The following is a 14,496-nucleotide window of genomic DNA, read 5'->3' as shown; positions in this document are numbered from 1 at the left end:
AGGAGACTACATGAGAGGGCTAGGCCCCTTTAATTAAAGGAGAACCTTCTAGTGCAAGTGGGGAAACAATTGGGATGTTTTTTGCTGAAGCAATGTCAGAACTCTGTGCTGCTTGAATCTTGCATCTAGAATGAACCTTGCCCTGCCCTGGCCCCTGGCTCTCTCCTCATCACAGAGCAAGTGACCTACATTCAAGTATTATTGTCATAGAGAAGGGTAGGGAACATCAGTCCCAGGGGGTGTATGTAGACCTCTATCCATCCCTTAGGGCTCTTCCCCATGCCACCTCCCTCAATCTTCTCTGCTCTGTGCTCTACTTAAGTGAGAGCTTTTGCCTGGCTCGAATCTGTCACTGAACCTTTGTAATGCCTCCTGCTTGCTGGGATAAAGAGATGTGAGTGTGCAGAACCTCTGCCTTTTGCCTGGCTGTGCAGAGGTAAGTGCCTACATCGCTCTGCCTACTTTTCCCTCTGGCCCCACCCACCTTAGGCAGGACCTCAAGTTTTTCCTGTCATACACAACTGGTGGATTAAGGCAAGAATCTATTTCATAGAATATTAAGAGTTGAGGGGAGGCTTCTGGGCTGTCCAGATTAACCTCCTGGAGCTACTGCTGGAATTGTAGCTAAAGATGGATTTGTGATGGGCCTTTAGCCAGTTCATTAACTTTGTATTTCAGGTGTCACAAGACTCTTTGGAGGGTTTTTTGCCATAGCAGACCAGCAGGGAATTTCAGACCTCTGGAATCTCATTTGAAAGGGAACATCTAGGGAATGTAACTGATATCTAAATATCTGTTGATGCCTGAGATCTGCAGGTCCAGGACATCTTTTCAGCTGGAACTTGCTGGAACTCAGTTCTGGCCCCTCTCAGGTGGGCACCATTATCATTCTAAAAGAACAAGGGAGGTTTCATGATGAGTTCCAGCACCTCTTTTTCTAGAAAAATAGCACCATGCAGATCTATTGTGTGCTATGAAATACATTAAAAGAACATGTATGTTTTCACATCAGCAGAGGATGAAACAGAAGACAACTTGTGTAAAATAAACCAATTGCAGCAGAAAGGAAAATATCAGATGAAAACCTGAGTGAATGTCAGAATAAATTAAGGCCCTTTTGTACATCCCTTCTGTGAACCCCAAATGCTGATTCGCATCGTGATCTTCAGAAGGAAAAAGAAGTCCATCTTCTTTAGCAAAAGATGAGCAGGTGTCACTGGATAAGGGATGCATTCACTTCCGCACTAGGTCCAGACAAGTCTTCATCAGCCTGGTTTCCTCCTGATATTTTGGACTACAATTATCCTTATTGAGGGTCACTAATTAATGCTGACTTCTTTTTTCTTCACTGTTTCCTCAAAGCACCCTCCCCAAGAGCCTGTGTCCTTGCATGTCCTTAGGTGTTTACAGAAAGCTCAGGATGCTGAGTAGAAGCTCATTTCACTCAGCATATGGCAAGGTTTATAGCACAAGGAAGCCTCTAATAAGCTTAAAGCAAATGAATGAATAGCACTTACTTATTCTATTGTGTCTACAGCACTAATGCTCATACAATAGCATAGGTGAGCTGGTGTGGAGGAAATGCATTTATATATTTAGTCATGTTCGTGTGTGTGTGTTTTTCTCCATCTTCAATCAAGCAAACCTTCCTTCTCCCTTTCTCCTTGGAGGGGGTAAAATCTGTTCAACATCTCTGCCAAGCTGCTAGGCTTTCCATAATGAACATTTTATTGTTGCTTTAATTGAGTCACTGTTGTTTCTGCTTGGATTTTACAAATGGAATTTTATGGAACTAAATTGCATATATTTTAAATCACTTCTGCTTGTAAATTTTCTTGTACAGGGAGTCGATGGATCAAGGCAATCAATCAATCAGCACATGGTACTAGAATACCCTAATAGTATGTAAATTGTCAGTTCAGGAGAACTGGGAATCAAGTGGATTGGTGAGAATGAGTGACAAAAATACCCTTGAAGGGGAGTGGGAAATATGTGTCAACTTTCCCCCACCCACCCAATGATATTTACAGCAGAGACGTAATCCTATCCACGGACCATATGCAGCACCATTCAAGATGCTGAAATTCTTTTACTACTCAGTGCAATACCAGAAGTGTAACAGGCAAGTCTGGCTTTGACAACTCTAAGTGGCTGTACCACGATTCAAGAAACACACCCTGAATATTATTGCAGTGCCATAAACATTATGCTTCTGAGTACCAGTTGCTGAGAATCACAGGTGAGAAGAGTGCTGCTGTGTTCAGATTCTGTTTGTGGGCTTGTCATGTAGGTATCTGGTTGGCCATTGTGAAAACAGGATAATGGACTACAGTGGTACCTTGGGTTACAAACACCTCAGGTTACAAACACTTCAGGTTACAGACTCTGCTAACCCGGAAGTAGTACCTCGAGTTAAGAACTTTACTTCAGGATGAGAGCAGAAATCGCATGCTGGCGGTGCGGCAGCAGCAAGAGGCCCCATTAGCTAAAGTGGTACCTCAAGTTAAGAACGGTTTCAGGTTAAGAATGGACCTCCGGAATGAATAAAGTTTGTAACCAGAGGTATATGGAACATTGGCTGATCCAGCAGTTCTCCCTATTTTTTTGTTTTGTTTTGTTTTGTTTTGTTCCTAGCTTGTATGTAGCTAACCACTCAGACAACCAGACGGCTTGTCTGGTTAATAATAATAATAATAATAATAATAATAATAATAATGTTATTATTTATACCCTGTCCATCTGGCTAGGTTTCCCCAGCCACGTTAAAAACTCCCCGATACAAAACAAAAATTGTGTAGTTCTTAATCTCCTTGACATGTGATGGAAGGGTGTTCCACAGGGAGAGCGCTCCCAAGAGATATTACCAAAACTCCTCCACCCTCCACATGCTCAGAAATCTGAGTCTTGGGGGACTGTGACACTTACCTCCAATACAAGGCAAATGTATTTGGTTGTCTTAGATATCAACTGAAAACCAGTTCCCCACTACAGTGGTACCTCAAGTTACATACGCTTCAGGTTAAGAACATTGCTTCAGGATAAGAACAGAAATCGGGCTCCGGCGGTGCGGCAGCAGCAGGAGGCCCCATTAGCTAAAGTAGTGCTTCAGGTTAAGAATAGTTTCAGGTTAAGAACGGACCTCTAGAACGAATTAAGTACTTAACCTGAGGTACCACTGTACATGAATGATCCTACCTGACGTCGTTTTGTACATCTATGATGAGGAGAACATTTCTTAACGTTCACTTCTGCTATTATTATTATTATTATTATTATTATTATTATTATTATTAACAAACCACCATCCCACATTACATCCAAACTTGGGAGAAGCTGCAATCAACCTGTAGTATGTTCTGAAACCACTGTTTAAGCAAATCACTTATTCCTGAGTTTGGAGGTAACGGAAAACTATGGTTTGCTTAAAAGTGGAAGTTAAAGTTTCTGATCTCCTTTTGATGGTTTTTAAGAGGGGGGCGGGAGGGAGCATGCAAGCCATTCTATCACAGGTCCATTTGCAATATCATGGTTGCCTATTAGGTCTGAATTGGCTCTGTGACTTTGGAATGATTGTCCAGCTTGTATTTCTATTCAAGTCAGAGGAGAATCCTGTTCCTTTTTCTCTCCTGCTTGATTTTTATGTTTTGAACTGCCTGTTTGGTTGAAGGATGGTATACAAATGAATGAATGAATGAATGAATGAATGTAGAAGCACCAGCTACATGGGAAGGAAAGAGAGCAGAGAGTTAGAAGATAATGGCTGGGAGGAATTAGAGCTTATTAAATCTTGGCTGGGGAAATGGCTCATCTTAATGAAATCTGATTTGAGCCTGGCAGAACTCAAAACATTACTACTATTGGGTTGGTGATAGACTGCCTCCAGACCACTCTCAACCTAATTCTGCCCCACGGGAGATGGAGGAGATGAAGAAAGAGCAGACCTGGGGTCTGCATCTTTTCTTAGGATTCTCTAGCTTTTGAAAGGGAAAAGCACACTCTGATTATGACATAGTTATGACATAGTTGCGTACTGGTACTTCCCTTTTAAACACTGATAGCACCTGTGCTCTACAACCAGATGTCTCTGTTGTGTTGTTTTTGATGCTTGCTAAAAATGCTTTTGTTTAGGCAAGGCAGACATTCTTAAACTCTCTTGGTTTTATATATGCAGTAGAACCTCGGTTGTCAAACGTAATCTGTTCCGGAAGAGCTTTTGACTTCTGAAACATTCGACAACCGAGGCACAATGGGCTGTCGGCAATTTCAATGGAGAAAATGGAGAAAAAACGCGCTTCAGAAGCTGGTTGACATCCAAGACGCATTCGAAAACGGAAGCATTCACTTCCAGGTTTTCGGCATGATTTCGGGTTCCAAATCATTCAGCTTCAGAGACGCTTCAGAGACCGAGGTTCCACTGTATACTGAGAGTTTTATTATGTTTGCTCACCTGCTTGTTTTGATAGTCTGTAAATCCTATTGGTATTTTCCTGTAAACATTTTTTACTATTTTATATAAACCCAGTCTTTCTCTTCCTGGGGATACTGAACCTCCCCCCACCCACATATTAAAAGTGTGGTGCTTACTGTAACAACTTCATGGTGAGTGCCGTGTAAACCAATTGCAGACTTTTATTTGATTAAGTAGCCTATAAATTTTGTTACATATGTAAAAGCGCTGAAAGTTCAAGAGTTTTTCAAAAAAGACTGAGAGACCACATTTGCAGACTAACATTTCATGATAGCAAACCCATATTTCCCATGATGTATTCCAGAGGTGGGAACCCAAGACTCAGCTTTCACTTTACAGGAATTTACCATTTGAATGTGCTCCTCCAGGGCTCTTTATATAAACTGAGGCTGCTGAAAAGGCCAAAGATTATTTTTGCTGTGAATCCTAGAAAACCTGCTCCCTGACTTGCAGGACTTTTGCCACCTGATCAAGGAAGGGAAGGCCTGGACTGACTCCAGCTACAAAAGCTGAGGCTGCTAAACAGACGCTTGGGCTGGGGTTTGGGTGGGGGTGGGGATTGCTGCTGTAATTGATACTAATTTTTTGTATCTTTATTTTAGATATTATGGTTTATGTGGGAAAAAATCAATTTGGCTGTGTACTTTTTGATGTTTTACTCATTGGTTATGACTACTTTTGTTATATTTCTAATTATGTATTTTTTCATGTCGTAAGCTGCATTGAGCATGGCTTTAACCATGGAAAGGCAGCATACCTATAAAATTATGTATGTATATATCCGGTGCTATTTTTCTAGAAAAATAGGTACTGGAACTCACCATGAACACCCCCCACCCCATTCTTTTAGAATGGCAGTGGCACCCACCTGAGAGGTGCCAGAACCTAGTTCCAACTCAGCCAACTCCTAGGGGACAAAGTCCCTTTGCCCCCACCCCCCAGTAAAATATTTGAAGGCCCCAAAAGTTTATAGGTATTACCATTCAAATGATGTGTGTGCCACACCTTGTGATCAGTTATGCAGGACGGGGCTTACCTGCCCCCCTCCAACATTTTATTCGAACTGGCATTCTTGGTTCCGGTGAGTTCTGGTCAAAAAGAATCCTGTATGTATATGCCCCCCCCCCGGACTCTTCCTGGGCCACCCCCCTCATCAGCCCTGCTTTGTGCCCTCCTCACACACTTTTGCACACCTATTGTGTGTCCGAGAACCGTAGTGATACCTCTTTCTTGCCTGGATGGAGCGATGTGTGTGACTGTAGAAGCCTGTGGTTTGTGGGTAGGCTTAGAAAAATAAGAGCCACCATAGGTACTTGCCCCTCAAAATGGCTGCCAATGAGGGAAAGAAGCCCTCTGGAGGAAAAGGTGTTAGTAAAGTCAATTAAATAACAGAGATGGAGTCAAAAGAGAGAAAGAAACGCTGATAACACTTTGCGGAGGAAAACCGAACAAAAACTATATAACTTTCTTTCTTGCTTCAGGCCTCATACATAGCAGGGAGAAACTCAACCAAACATACAGATCAAGAACTCATTCATCAATCAGAGCACATGCTACCTCAGCAGCAAACATAATGGTACTCTGCTTGGTTGCTAAGCAACACCTCTACCTGCCCCCCTCTTCACTTGTGAATACTAACAGAATTAACCCTTTCGTTGCATATGGAATGATCTCTGCTGATGCAGCTCCAACAAAAGGCAGACATCAGGGAGCTACAGACAATCTCACCTCATGACACATGTAACTGCAAGCGTGTGTGTGTTTGCCTCATGCACAGATTACTTTCACCTCCTGTAATAAAAATACATATTTTACACCTCAGACATGTTGCGTGCAAACTTCAAAAAAGCATCAGGTTCTGCATTGGCAATCAGTTCGATATGAACACTTCGTGTTGAGGCCATTTTGAAATTCAGCCATGAAAACTCATTTGAATGAATATTCTCCAGAGGGCAACGGCCAATTTCTCTGACTGTCAGCTGAGCTCTCTCCCTTCATCCATTATGTGCCATACTTGGATTGCATTTCTCAGCTTTCCACTTTACAGGGATTTACAATTTGAGTGGGAATTACACATGTTTAGAACCCATCTGGAATTTCTCTACATCTGCCCTTTCCTCTGTCACCTGAACTTTAAATCAACCCACATAAGAAGGCTCTGAAACCCCCTAAAATATTGAGGTTTGAAATATTTCAAGCTTTGTCTTTCCTAGAGCCTCTGTCCTTGTTTGTACAAATCAATCAGACCCTCCAGGGACAGCTGCTAGCATAACAAATAATATAATATCTGCACAGCAGGGAGGGCATCCCCCCTGAAGGGGCACGACTGTATCCTTTTCAGAATGACGCAAACTGTTAGAAGGGGGGGGGCGCACCATACCATGCTGAAGCTAATTTAGCTAATATTTCTGGATTCTAGAAGTGTGTCTAGATAGAAAAGGGAATGTTTTGTGAATGTGCTGGGCTTTTAGAAAAGAGGTGTCCCTAATAACATACTATAGAAACAAAGGAGTACAGAAGTCAGATTCTGTGATATTTTGGAGAGACCACCAGCACTGCTTCCTATATAGACAATGCCACATGTGACTATAATTGCATCAATGCAATTAGGATGTATGCTTTTGTTATGTAAATGGAATGTGTGGGGAAGCCTCTGGACTGTGTGGGATGAGCAGTTTCAGTCTCTCTCTCTCTCTCTCTCTCTCTCTCTGCCATGATCCAAACAAAAATCACTTCTCCTTTTGCATTTCAAGGGAAGTCTGCAAACAACAGCTTTGGGGAGCTGCACAAGTCCATGAAAGGATGAGAAGAAGTTGAACACCCCACCTCTGATGGATCTGGGGCTGTTCAGGTTATGCTATTTGCATAACCAAACAAATGTGCATCCACACAAAATTAACATCAGATCAAGTTGAGCCCTAAGCTACAGACCTATTTACATGCCTGCCTTGTTTGTCCATCAAAGGGGAAATGCATGGGAACAATGTGCCTAAAGCCCATACAATTTACATCTGAATTTTTCACGTGTGTTTTTTTCCTTCAAAACCAAGATGGAATGGACCTATGATTTAAGGCATGCAAAATTGACAGATAATAGAAATAGGCTGGTCCATCCATCCCTACTGGTTGGATACAGTTCAGTTTGAATTGTCTTAAGAAAAATTAACTCATCATCTTAAGGTTTTGAAGGGGAGTACTAAGCCAACGGACTTTGCTGCCTGTTGGAGGGCTCTTGTGGTGCACACAAGCAAACAACATATGAAGTCACTTATCCCAGTGAAGTATGACTTTATTTGGCAATAACGATGGCATATGACTTTGCTTGACTGATAGGTCCATATATTGCCCCCTTCACCAGTCCCCACTTAACAGGAGTGCCAACTTGGCTCTGCGATCATGGGTGCCTGGTGCCATGCAGCGTGCCTGGCCCTGGCACCGAACTTTGTGGATGCCTGCCCCCTTCATGGGAAATTTTGTGGGTACTCGGGCACCCCAGGGAGTTGGCATCTATGCCGCTTAACAAGATGACAGCCCTCCTTTTCACTGGCTTCCTTATGCCTCCCTCTCTGCTATCTGCTTACACATTGATTTTCCACAAAGGCATTCCAGTGGCTGCTTTATTGGATTTTGGTTTTTTTATTCAGTGTGTTTAGCATTATTGTCATATGATTTACTAGTTCTGTTGTCCTTTTTAAGGTTTCACTAATAAAATGAGTCATAAAATGAGTGAATGAATGAATGGACTGTGTTGAGTTGCTACTAGACCACAACCTGTAGATCCAACATGGAGAACCTCTGGCCAACAGACCTATCACAGCCCACCAGACCTGTTAACCAAGCCCATGCATTTCGCCTAAAGCACATCCACCCCCCCCTACCCCTTCTCCACTTCTCCCATTCTACAATGAGTTGGCAAAGCAGGCAACAGAGCTCTTTCACTTGAGGGATCCCGTCTTCGGGGGAAAAAAAGTTCCCCAACCTTGTTGTAGATTCTGCCTACAATTTATAACGTTACAGGGTGGAGTTTCTCACTTTGTTCATCTTCATATCAACCCCCCTGCATTGCAGGGGGTTGGACTATATGATCTTCAGGATCCCTTCCAACTCTACAATTCTACGATTCTATGATCCTTTCATGCACCCTCCCACCCTGCTCATCATGAGATGAAACTGAGATCCGGTTTGTCTACAGGAAGCAGGAGATACAAAAGGGCAAGTGGAAGAATCAGATGGGAGATGCAGCAGCTCCATCATTGCCCATTGCACTGGCATTTTGAAACCATTTAGTTTGGGACAAGGTAGCCTAATAAACCAATGTGCAAGGACAGCGAAACCTACTGTGCAAAGGACTTCGTTTTCCTCATGGAAGCCTGTTTTCTTCTAGCATTCCTGATGCATGAACCTTGCCTCAAACCATGAGCAAGAAAGTCACTCCCTGAAATGAAATGCATTGTGCTATAACTACTACATCAGGTGCAAATGCTGGCAATATATCATAGATCATAGCCCATTAATGTCTATTTTCATTTCTAGCTGGCCTTCAAACTCAAGGAAGCACGGCTGCTCACTCTGCTGCCGACAGCCCTTTCAGGCATTAAATATAGCATTGGCATTCACATTCCCAGAGTCATAGAATTATTTCACTGAGTTCTCTATAGCTACCTATGCCATTCTAGCACCCTCCAGATGTTTTGGAGTTGTAGTCCAGAACATCTGGAGGGCACCAGGATGACAAACGGGCCTAGTCATTCTGGGCATTCTCTAGCCCTGCTGTCAAAAGTCCTATAACATCTTTTACAAAGTCTGCATACAGAACATAGGATTTTACCTAGCAGTACAAATGTTGAACGTACTAGGTACTATGTCAATTATGTTTCAAACTACAGTTTTACAGAACTTTCAGAGAAACCAGATTATGCTTTACTTTGATCCATCAAGCTCCATCTGAACTCTTCAGGAGACCAATGACTGTGAAACTGGCCAGAACATAAGAGGCTGGTATTCAGAGGTTCTATTAAGGTGACCATTTTTGCACTGACAAATGAGAAGGCAGAAAAAGCACATGTGTTTGCATAAAATGTGCATGTGCTGAATCGTAATTACAGGTGTAAATTTAGAAATAGTGATTCTAATTTACGCAGAAGTACAGAAGTACAGAGGGGAGATTGAGATCAGGTGACCTATAGGCTTTCTCAGTCTGCTCTCCAGGCATTAATGATTGATGGGTAACTTCAAGGCTCCTGTTCTCTTTTCTTTGCTTCTACATATTTATTCTTAAAACTGACTTGGAGTAGGCAGTCCTTCAAATAAGGACACCTTCAGATAGAGTTGAATCAGATGCTTCACCCACTTTTGCCTCTGGTTACACCCACCACTTCCATGTGATCCCCAAAAGTTTCCCCAGGAGAGAATGTGATCCTCAGGCTGAAAAGGTTTCCTTACCCTCAGAGTAAAGGCACCTGTCTCTTCCCACTCAGATGTCAACTGGGGTGTTGAACATAAAATTATTGTACAGTCATACCTTGGATCCCGAATGCCTTGTGCGTCGAACATTTTGGCTCCCAAACGCCGCAAACTTGGAAGTGAGTGTTCCGGTTTGTGAATGTTCTTTGGAACCTGAACGTCTGATGCAGCTTCTGCAGCTTCTGATTGGCTGCAGGAGCTTCCTGCAGCCAATCGGAAGCCATGCCTTGGTTTCGAAATGTTTGAGAAGTCAAACGGACTTCCAGAACGGATTCCATTTGACTTCCGAGGTACGACTGTAATCTCAACCAAAGCCAATGGTCTTCTGCTTCTGGACCAGCCCCTGCTGCCACATACTGCCAACCTGAAATGTTTCTGTAATGTGGCTCTTGTTCTGAAACAGCTTCTCCACCCCTGAAATAGAGGACTGTCCCCTGTAAAGCAGGACCAAAGACACCCCAAGTCTGATTTGGGCCATCCTAAAAAGTAGCTACTGATAAACTTCCCTTCTCCATTAATGTATCTAATCCCTTTCAGCTAATGATTAGTATCAGATATTTTGTAGCAGGATATTCCACAACTTCATTATAGAATTCTTTACCACCAGGTGCAAAACCTTGTTCAGCAACTATTGTTTTTTGGGGGTGGGGGCCATACTTGGAACCGAACATTTCTCAATATTAGCTCCACCTACTGAAACACCTCCACGCATGGTGACACAAGCACAGGGTTCTAACCCTCTTTCTCATCATGTGAACAGTAATAGAGGTTCCGGTTCCTGCATTTGAGGGGGTTGGACTAGTTGGCCCTTGGGGTCCCTTCCAACTCTACAATTCTATGAGGCTTTGACAAAGCTTTTTGTATTTCAGTAGATCCAGGCAAAGTGCTGTTAGAAAGCAGGGTGTGTGCTTGATGAAGGGCTGTGTTTTGGGACTGGATTGAATTCCTCTGGACCTGTGCCTGGAGTAACCAAGAGAGGCAAATCCGTTTGCCAGATTTCCCAAGCACATCATAGGGGTATCTGCATGTTACATTCAATGAGTGTACTGTCTATGTTCAACAAATATTTGAACTGTACATTCATACACATGTAACATTAAGTGTATGGGCATTCTGTGTGTTACACAATAGATGAACTGTACAAATAAACAAGAACACACATTTGTACACGTGTAGAGAGGCAGCTTGTACCTGTGCACGGTATAATATGTGAACAACTCATTGCATTTAAATACCAGGAAAGATAAATGAAATGTAGACATTTAAGTGGTGTTCACATGTTACATTCAACAAATGTACAGTTTGTGGACCTGTGCACAGAATAGTTGAACTGTACAAATCAACAAGCAATCATTGTTTCATACAAACCTGTATAATCTTAGCTTGCACCTACACCCAGTGTAATATATTTGACTGATTTAACAAAATTTATACACTTCTTGATTGCAGTAAAGCCACTAAGCACTTGGAAAGAAATATTAAAATTATTACAAATCAGTTCAAAACAATTCAAAATAATTAAAATTAATGGAAAAAGAGATTAAAGCACACCAACATCTATATGTCTGTATAGGCTTGCCTAAACAAATGTGTGATGTGTGAACAAGCCTGTCATAGCCATATCAAAGTATCAAGCATAAGCAGTACTTTTCAGGGATTGGAAATAAAAATTAGAATCATAGAATTGGAAGGAAGCCTGAGGGTCATCTAGTCCAACCCCCTGCAATGCTGGAATCCTGCTCACAGCCATTCCTAGGCAGGCTCAAATCACCAGCCTCTGGTTTAGCTACCCAACCTCCAGATTTCAAAAGGAGGTTATCGAAGAAATAGTGAAGCTGCTGAAGAAAGCATATAGCGTTCTGCTAGAATGGGAAACAAAAGATGAGGAGGTCAAAGCAGTTCTGATCAAATGGGCACATGATATAGGACACAATATACAATTTGAGGATTGGGAAAAGCTGTAGAAGGTGGACTTGAAATTTACATATTGTTCTCTTTTGAAAGAAAATTACCTAAAAATGATGTATAGATGGTATATTACACCAGTACAAATGGCAAAAATGTACAAAACCGGGTCAAATATATGTTGGAAATGTAAATAAAAAGAAGGTAACTTATATCATATGTGGTGGAAATGTAGAGAAGTTAAAAAAAAATTGGGAGATGATATATAATGAATTGAAAAAAAATGTTTAAAATGATATTTGTAAAGAAGCCAGAAGGGCTTTTGTTAGGGATTTTAGGACGAGACCTGCCAAGAAAAACAAAGAATGATTGATAATTGTTTTGTTAAAATGGTTTAATAATTTTTTTAAAAAAATAAAAAAAAATCACCAGCCTCCTGGTTAACAGCCAGATGCAGTGACCCTTTACACCACAAGGCTTCCACACAAATGCCCCCACGTGTGCGTGTGCACTTGGGCATGTGGACAAATATGAATTATATAATTGCAGGGGTAAAACAACTCATCCTGAGCTTGTTTGCGGGTATTGTTCCATTGTAACTATAGCAGCAAATCCATGTTGTCTCCTCTACCCACCCAAAATCCCATATGAGTTTTTAGTAGTAAATCCTTGTGGCTTTATGATTATGATTTTAATTATCTCAGTAGTGTCATCAGTATACATGGGACTTTACTGGGTAGCAATGCAAACACATCAGCTCCCTGCCCCAAGTAGATTCCAATTTGATTTTGCCAGAACGTATGGGCGGGGGGGAGGATCAAGAGAACCATAGAATCATAAAGTTGGAAGGGAAGAGAAGAAAAGACAGATAAGGCACAGGTAACAAAGATAGAGGGGAACAACTGCAGTGGATTTGCTCCAGCTATTTTCAAACTTCATTATCCCCACTCTTCTCAAAGACACACAAATGTACATGTACAGTTGAGTTTATTCTCTTTCTTTCTTTTTCTGTAGTGCAAAGATGTTGCTTCCTAAGAGAGGAAGGCAGAGCAGGAGTCATATGCGTTAACAAAAAGCCAGGAGGCAAGGTGAATGGGGAAAACCCTTGGATTTCTGCTTTAAAGATGGAACTCAGGTGCTGAAACAAAGCATGAAGACTTACAGCAGGCTCAGTAGCATCAGCAGCCACCGCAACTGAATGTTGCCCTCTTCATGTTCGATGCACATCAGTTTCCTGCCTATGGCAAAATGGTAACAAAGCAGGCCTGGTTGATTGCTGACACCATGATGTCATTATTGGAAATCCTAGCTTCAGGGACAGCATTTCCATGGGATGACATCATTCAAGATGGCAACTCACTGGCTTAAAGACAAGTGGCAGAGTACCTCTGCAACTTAAGAGTACATGGAAATGTTGCCTGAGAGGGATGAGAAGCAACATGGGATTTAACCTTTGCATCTCCAGGCACACAATGAGCAGAAATCTATTTGTGCATCCACCTTGACAAACGAAAAAGGTAGCAGCTGTAGACACGGATATCCAGAATCTCCACCTTTAGAAAGGACTGGAACCATACAATCAATGCTTTAAAGATGCTTATTTAGATATACATACTAGGAACAAACCTTTCATTTGCCTCTCAGATATACCATGGAGAGTGGCGATCTTTTTTTAAAAAAAAAGGATGACTCCTCACTTTATCACAAAATACGACTCTCTGCAGGAATCTCCAAACTCGCCATGGAACGCTGTGAGAAATATTAGACATGCCAGACTCTGCTGCATCACCGTGCCTGAATTCCCTCTTTTAGTCAATCTCTCTATCCATTCCTGCCTCCTTTTAACAGGCATAGCACTGCAAACATTCCTCCTCCGCCTCCTTTCATACTCCAACTGCCCCCTTTGACAGATCCACACCCACATCTACTACACCTCTCTCACTTCAGCAGACACACCTTCCCCCTGGGGCATCTCCATGTAGCTTCCCTTCTGAGCTGCCACAGATGCACCTTACAGAGACACTGAACACAGTCGCCCCAAACAAAGGGACACACCCTGCAGTCACACTGATGCACACGGATGGCAAATCCTGTGGTTTTCACCCCCTTCAACCTTGTTCCCCCCACCCCACATGAAAAAACGTTTTGCAAAGCCACAGGTACTGGAAGCATGAGAAAGCTCAACTTGTATTATAAAACATTTTTTTTTTAATTGTTGCAGTAATGAGGAGCAATAAAAAAGCATCCTTTAGCACAAATGATAAACTAAAGATCACATCAGCAATGTGCTTTATTAAATAATCTTAAATGATCTTACAAGTTTTAAGGCAATCTACTTTGTGTTTTTTGCATGACTCACAATGTGAGGTTTGGGCATTTGGACTTGGTGACTTTGCATGCTGCAGACACTGAGTCACATTTACAGACCGGCGACTCCGCACAACTATACCTGTAAGGAATGGCTACATAAATGCATGCATATACCTTGCAGAACATAGTGCAAATTGTTCACACGCACCCTACCGAGACACAGCTTCACCCAGACACACCCATGTGGAATAGTACTTTCCACAAATCCTCTAACCACATGGATATACATTCTTATTCACAGTCGCTCCTACAGGAATCCTGGGCACACCCCCTTTAATACAAAGCAGAGG

The 14,496-nt window shown here is 42.1% G+C and overlaps 1 protein-coding gene across 5 annotated transcripts in view; it reads right to left on the bottom strand.

Moving 5' to 3' along the window:
- DCX (doublecortin) overlaps window positions 1–14,496 on the bottom strand; it is a 114,809-nt gene that overhangs the window by 96,940 nt on the left and 3,373 nt on the right. The window lies entirely within an intron of this gene.

This window comes from Podarcis cretensis (assembly GCF_951804945.1).
Source record: "Podarcis cretensis genome assembly, chromosome: Z".
Taxonomy (NCBI): domain Eukaryota; kingdom Metazoa; phylum Chordata; class Lepidosauria; order Squamata; family Lacertidae; genus Podarcis; species Podarcis cretensis.
Note: the sequence above shows the minus strand (reverse complement) of the source record. Positions and strands in the feature narration are given on the sequence as shown.